Genomic DNA, 7,433 nt, shown 5'->3' on the forward strand with positions numbered 1-7,433 from the left:
GTCACAGCAATGATAACATGCATTAAATTTGAAATGGCTTTAAACACTTTACAATACAATCTCAAGTTGACACTCTCAGTGGCAGGAAGAATTCTCTAGAGATGCTGAAACCATAGTACCTACTGGTGATGGAGTTCAAGAGAATAGTGGATGATTAGCAGAGGCTGCCGACTACCCAATGTTTTTACGTTGCATTCGTAGAGTTTAGTCAAATAGTATTTATAGTCTATAATACACGATCTTACAAGTGACATGCATTGTTTGAAGAATATTAGTCTTGTCTCTCCCACTAGATGATAAGCATCTCAAGGGCGGGTACCATGTCTTATATGTCTGTGCTATTTTCTATGATGCTCGAAGCAATCCATGATAAAGAAGGACTGTCTCAATTTAATACTGAAATGACAAGGTCCTCACGTCTATATTACAGCAGGAAAAATATCATTGAAGTTGACGCTCTCTCTGCCCTTTTAGCCTCCCCCAAGTTCAAATGAGCTGGGTAGTAGGGTGACCGTCGTTCTGGATTCTCTCTTCACTGGAGCTCCCTCAGGTCACCTAACCCATCAGCCTCCTAGTAACATTTAACCACTAACCTGGATTCCATTATCAAAAATCCCAAAGAAGCTCCTTCCTAGCACCTTCCATCTCTAGCTCCTGTACTCTTGTGACCACATCTGACCTTTCTGGATCATCTCTATTGTCACTTCTGTGTGCCGGTCCCCAGGCGGATAATTGTTGCTGGACGAAGTAATGGAAATTGTTAACATGCCTTCTCTAAATTCATACTTTTCACCTCAGCAGGGCCCATGCTGCTGCCCAGGAATCTTTCTGGTCATCTCTTACAGATTCTTTAACACTGTCTATATCGGGGATAATAGTCAAAAATTTTAACTAGTACAGCAGAGGCACCAACCTTGAACTGATGCAGCAGAGTCTGAGAGAGGCCCAGACCTGCACCCTGTATTTACCCCTTAATCGTTGAGTGAGGGTGCTAGAAGAGAGCTGAGGTAACCTGGGCAGCAGATATTTACCAAATGATACAAACGTATGTCAATATTTTAAACAACCAGTACAGTTGTATGGTTCCAACCATACAATAAGCCTGCTTTCAACTATGACTTTTCCAAAAACTGTCTCTCCTTTTTTCTCACCCTATTCAACATCAAACTTTCATTTATTCATTCAACAAATATTTATTGAGCACCAGGCATCATTCTAAGTAAACAAGAGACAAAAATCTTGCTCTTGTGGCCTTACATTCTAGTGGAAGGTGACAGATAATAGAAAACAAAGACAGTAAGTAAATTTTATAGTATGTTTGAAGTGATAAGAGCTGTGAAAAAGAAAAAGAGGAGAGGGTATGGGAGTTAAGAACGGCAGAGAACAGGTGAAGATTTTAGAGATGGTGTGAGGGTTGAGCTCATTGAGAAGCTGACTTGCGGAAGAGGAGGGATGAGCCACGTGATAGGGAAAAGTATTTAGGACAGAGGGAGCAGCCCCTGCAGAAGCTTACGTTCTAGGAACTCCTCATTATCCAGAGATGATTTCACCTCCAACCTCCTGCTCCATAGAGATCAAAGTTATTGGTAAGTGATCTCTTTGATCTTTTTTCCTTTCCATTTCTAAAACTTCACATTTTCTCTTTTCCTTCCCGTCTTCTATAAGTACGTGTTCCTCCTTCAATGTCTTCTGCTTTCCCATATCCTCCCCATCCTCCTCCCCTCATTTACCTTTCTGTCCATCATCCACCATCTCTTCCCATTCTGTCCCCTCAGATGTGCAGAAGTCTTTTCTAAATTAAAAACACCATCGTTGCTTAACCTAAATGTTTCTTCTAATGATAAGCTATTTTTTCCTTTTAAAATCAAATACCTTAAATTTCCTCATCACAGGTATTCTCTTCAGCCTCTTATTTCTGCCTTCTGCTCCTTTCAAACAACTTAAACTGATCTCTTGACTCCTAAAATCAAACTTCACCTTTACCCTGTTCACAGTTCTGTCAATTAACAACGACCACTGCCCAAGGAAGATTGATTTGGAAAAGAATACCCTTGTATTAAATTACTTGTATTAAAATCAGTATCCAGTTTGTTAAAGTTGTAAATCTTAAAACCTGGGTTTTTAAAAAACTTAGTTTTTATTGTGGTAAAATATATGCAACATAAGTTTATCATTTTAACCATTTTAAGTGTACAATTCAGTGGCATTAAGTACATTCACAATATTGTGCTATGATGGCCACTATGCACTTCCAAAACTTTTTCATCATGTCAAACAGAATCTCTGTACCCATTAAACAATAACTCCACATTCCCCCCATCCCCTGGTAACCTCTATTCTACTTTCTGTCTCTATGAATTTGACTATTCTAGGTACCTCATATAAATATTTGTCCTTTTGTGTTTGGCTTATTTCACTTAGCATAATGTTTTCAAGGTTCGTCCATATTGTAGCATGTAGCAGAATTTAATTCCTGTTTATGGCTGAATAATATTCCATTGTATGTATATACCACATCTTGTTTATCCATTCACCTGTTGATGGCCATGTGTATTGTTTCCACTTTTTGAGTATTGTGAATAATGCCTCTTTAAACACTGTTGTACAAGTACCTGTTTGAGACCCTGCTTTCAGTTCCTTAGGGGTGTACACTTAGGAGTGGACTTGCTGGATCATATAATAACTCTACATTCAATTTTTTGAGGAACAGCCAAACTGTTTTCCACAGGGGCTGGGCCATTCTACATTTCTCCTGAGAATTCACAAGGGTTTCAATTTCTGCACATTCCTGCTAACACCAGATATTTCTCATTTTTTGATAAATACCATCCTAATGGGTTGAAGTCATATCTTATTGCTGTTTTAATTTGCATTTCTCTAATAACTAGTGATGTTGAGCATCTTTTCATGTGCTTATTGGCCATGTGTATATCTTCTTTGGAGAAATGTCGATTCAAGTCCTTCCCACTCCTAAAACATCTTTGCATTTTTTAATTGGGTAGTTTGTTTTTTTGTTGTTGAATTGTAGGAGTTCTTTATATAGTCTGGATTTAATCCCTTATCGGATATATGATTTGCAAATATTTTCTCCCATTCTGTAGATTGTCTTTTCATTCTCTTGACAGCATCCTTTGAAGCACAAGAGTTTTAAATTTTTGATGAAGTTCAATTTATTTATTTTGCCTGTGCTTTTGGTGTCATATCTGAGAAATCATTGCCAGAGGCCGGCTCCGTGGCCGAGTGGTTAAGTTCGCGCGCTCCGCTGTGGCGGCCCAGGGTTTGGATCTTGGGTGCGAACATGGCACCGCTCGTCAGGCCACGTTGAGGTGGCGTCCCACATTCCACAACTAGAAGGACCTGCAACTAAGATATACAACTGTGTACAGTGGGGGTTAGGGGAGATAAAGCGGAAAAAAAAAAAAAAAGAAGATTGGTAACAGTTGTTAGCCCAGGTGCCAATCTTAAAAAAAAAAAAAGAAAAGAAATCATTGCCAAATCCAACATTATGAAGATTTTCCCCTAAGTTTTCTAAGAGTATAACCACATTTTTAAGTTCAATATATTCTATTTATAAACCTAATAATTTAAAATATAAAAGATCTCTTTTGCATCTTATTAGGTTAATATTCAATTAATTATAAGTTCAAAAAGATTAAATTTCCAGAAAACGTTTTAAACTATGTTTTCAAATTTTACATAATCTTCAAATACTTCAAATATCTGACAGAATAGACTTTTAAACTGAAACAGCATAATTTATGTAAATACTTTAGTTGCCAACAAACACATACAGATTATCACAATAATTACAAAACATATCCCTAAACTTATTCAAAAATGGGAATTCTACACATTTGAGCTATATCATCATTTTCTATACCTTCCCAGGGCTGTAAAATCACTTGTCCAACCAAAGTTAGACTTTCCATCTTACTCGGCTTAAAATTTGGGTCTGTCAGAGATTCTGAACCTGGGGCCACTTCCTGAGCTCTCTCTTGCAGTAATGGGCATTCCTCTGCCTACGTATTTTCTTGCAATCTAGGAAGTAGATGGAAAACACAGATCTGAGCTCAGAAAGGAAATTAGAAAGAAATACAGATTGGAAAGTCCTGGTCAAAAAATGAGTTGAAGTTGCTGAATATTCTAATAGAGAACTTGCCCTCAGACCCTTTTTTTCTTTTAAGCAGGCAACCTGTTTTACAACCTTAATTACCTATTGTGACTTGGTAAGAATCTCCTTTCTGCCTGATTGGATTCTGTATTCTTTTCTTTTGACCTCTCTTTTATTGCAAAACTCCTTGAACTTAGAAAGCTTTAACCAATGTTGACTGTCCTTCTTTCAGGAAACTGTTTCCCTTGCTTTCATATGGCTACAGTCTCCTGGATTGTCTTTCATCTGTCTTCACTGCCTCTTTTGTTCTTTCATCCTTTCGCTCTTTCTTCCTCCAGGCACTGCACAAAGGTGACCAATCTCCACTGTTCAGAGCTGAGCCTTCTAGAGCTCTCTATTCTTTCTCCATTGAAATCTTCAGCAACCTCAACTCTTAGCTTTTGCCCAGGACTTTCCAATCTGTATCTGTATTTCCAATTTCCTTTTTGAGCTCAGATCTGTGTTTTCTATCTACTGTTAGAAATTTGCACTTAGATTTCTTGCGTTTAATTCACGCTCAACTTATCTAACGTGAAATTCTTTATCCTTTTCACAAACTAACACCCCTTCTGACTTTCCCTTTTTGGCACTAGCATTCTTCCAGGCCCAAGACTTGAAAAGCGGTGGCCTTATAAAAAGAGTGAATTTGGAATTTTAGGGGCAAGAGGAGCAGAAAGAATGATGGAACAAAATTAACATATCTAGCATAGAATCTTCAGAAGGAACAAAACAAAAGACCAGGGCTTATGGGGTGCATTCCTGGTTTGTGGCTATGTGTCCTGCTGGTTTAGTTGCTGTGGAACAGCATTGCTGCAGACCAAATTAAAGCTCTGTAATTCCATCTGTTGGGGAGGGACGAGCTTCCCGGTGGGCTAAAGCTTTTTCCACTAGTTAAAAAACCAAAAAACAAAACAAAAAAACCCCTATTTTAATAAAACAGAGCCCAGGAGTTTTTCTTTTCAGAAGCATCCAAGCTAATCCACTGACTTCAAGGCCACAGCTCCCTGAACTTTAACTCTGTGGGTTTTGTTGCACTCAAGCACCCTGGAGATTTCTTTGGCTCCTTTCTTTTCCTCACTTCTCATATTCAGTCTGACACTGGCTCAGATTTTCTTTCTCTAATATGTCTCTCAAGTGTGTGTATTCTTTTCCACTCTCTCTACCACCCCAGGTCCAGGTTCTTATGAGCTTATTCCTGAAGTACTTTAGCCAATATTTGCTGATCTCTTTGCCAATGGTCTTTCTCCCTTTGATGATCAAGTCTTGTGGTCAGAAAGGACTGTGAAGTAAGCTAGTCCAAAGTCCATCTAACTCTTGTATCACTTCCCTGGTGCCTCTTACTGCTCCTCTAACCCGGGATAATTTGTCCATCTCAAGCACGGTGATGAAGTTGAGTACCATATTACTCCCTTTCTTCAAAAACCTTCAATGGGTTTTCCAGAGCAAAATTTGAACCCCTGACCTCATATTTAAGTAGGGCTCACACAATACAATAGTGGTCAACTTCTTCAGCCTCATGTCTCACCACAGCCTCTACACCACCCACAGTAAACAACTTACAGTGCCTCAAATATACCATGCAATTTAATTCTGCTTATCTGTCCACTTGGCTCCCTCTATCCTAGAATATTCCATTCTCTGCCTACCAAAATCCTGCTTATTCCTTAAGATTTAAGGCTCAAGTGCTCCTTGTATGAAATTGTCTCTTCCTCTCTGCTCCATACCATTTCACTTATATTATGTAGGAAATGGCTTTACTAGTAGCTGTGCATATGTTTATCTCCTGCAGAAAACTGTGAACTCCTTGAGGATATATATTATGTGGTATTTTTGTCTTCTTGAGAAATTAACAGTTCCTTATTCTTCTGAATTTCTGCTCTTCAGGTATTTTGGTTGATCTTATATGTGGTAAAGTGTTTTTTATATAATTATTAATGAAGCATTCAGTCTCTCATTCTGTGCTGTCAGTACAGGGGCTGCAAGATTGCTTTCTTGGCACAGATAATACACTGGGGCTAATGACTATAGTGGTAACAGGACAACTGCTTTCCTGGCACAGAAGAGCAATGAGGCACACTGCAACTTCTAGCACCTGGTGGTGGCAATACTTTTCTAATTAGACCTGCTCATGGGACATGGCTTTGAGCATTCTTCCTAAAAGCTTAGCTTGGAGCCTAATGTTCCAACCATCCCAACCATTCTGTGAACTACCTCATACACTTTAATAAAACTCCTTTTCCACTCAGTCAGCCAAAGTCAGCTTCTGTTGCTTACAACCAAGAACCCTGACTGATAAAGATATTTGCCTTGATTTTCCCCCTAGACCCACTAATTGGGTATCATAATATTTAACAAGACTTTGCTGAAGGCTCAGGGATAATACAATGAAAATACAACACTAAAAATAACCTATCACAGGCTACTAGACAATTGCTGCTTTTAAGACCTACAAACCCGATCTATGTTCCTAGGGGAAATTTCATAGGCCTCTGGTTTCTGACATGGCTACATGTACAGAAGCTAGCTTTACCCCTACCAGGGCCAATTACCTTTAGGCAAGGAGGCACAATGCCTAGGGCTCACAATACTTTTAGGATCCATGAAAATGTTTTAATTTTAATTTTTCAAAATGAAATTTAAAAAAATGGATATAATTATAATAAATATAGTTGTAATAAATATAGCTTATATAAATGATAATTAAATATAATAATGAATCTATCCTGGATTATGCAACAGAGTCATAAAATAAAATATATGTATATGTGTATACGTGTATAGAGCAGAATAGTAAAATAAAAAATAGACCCACATATACAGTCAACTGAATATTTACAAAGGTACCAAGTCAATTCAACGGGATAGGAAAGTCTTTTAAACAAATCATTTGGAACAACTGGGAAAACGTATGGAAAAAAATAAACCTTGAATATTCACTTGGGCAGCACATATACTAAAATTGGAAGATTAGAGAGATTAGATTAAAGAAGATTAGCATGGCCTTTGGACAAGAATGCCGTGCAAATTCGTGAAGCTGTCCATATTTTTAAGAGAGTTATCTTAAGTGTTCTCACCACACAAAAAAATTGTAACTTTGGGAGGTGATATATCAATTAACTCGAATGTGTTAATCTATTTACAACGTATATGTATATAAAATTCTTTAATTAGAACAATCTAATTAAATAATGGGCAAAAACCACTACACATGTATTAGAATGGCCAAAATCTAAAACACTAACCACACCAAATGCTGGGAGGAGGTGAAACAGCAGGAATTCTC

General features: G+C 37.9%; 1 pseudogene; it reads left to right on the forward strand.

The window, feature by feature from the left end:
* The first annotated feature begins 7,079 nt into the window (after window positions 1-7,079).
* On the forward strand, window positions 7,080-7,198 carry LOC111773688 (U6 spliceosomal RNA; annotated as a pseudogene).
* Window positions 7,199-7,433: the final 235 nt, after the last annotated feature.

The sequence above is a fragment of the Equus caballus genome, chromosome 5, assembly GCF_041296265.1.
Source record: "Equus caballus isolate H_3958 breed thoroughbred chromosome 5, TB-T2T, whole genome shotgun sequence".
Classification (NCBI taxonomy): Eukaryota; Metazoa; Chordata; class Mammalia; order Perissodactyla; family Equidae; genus Equus; species Equus caballus.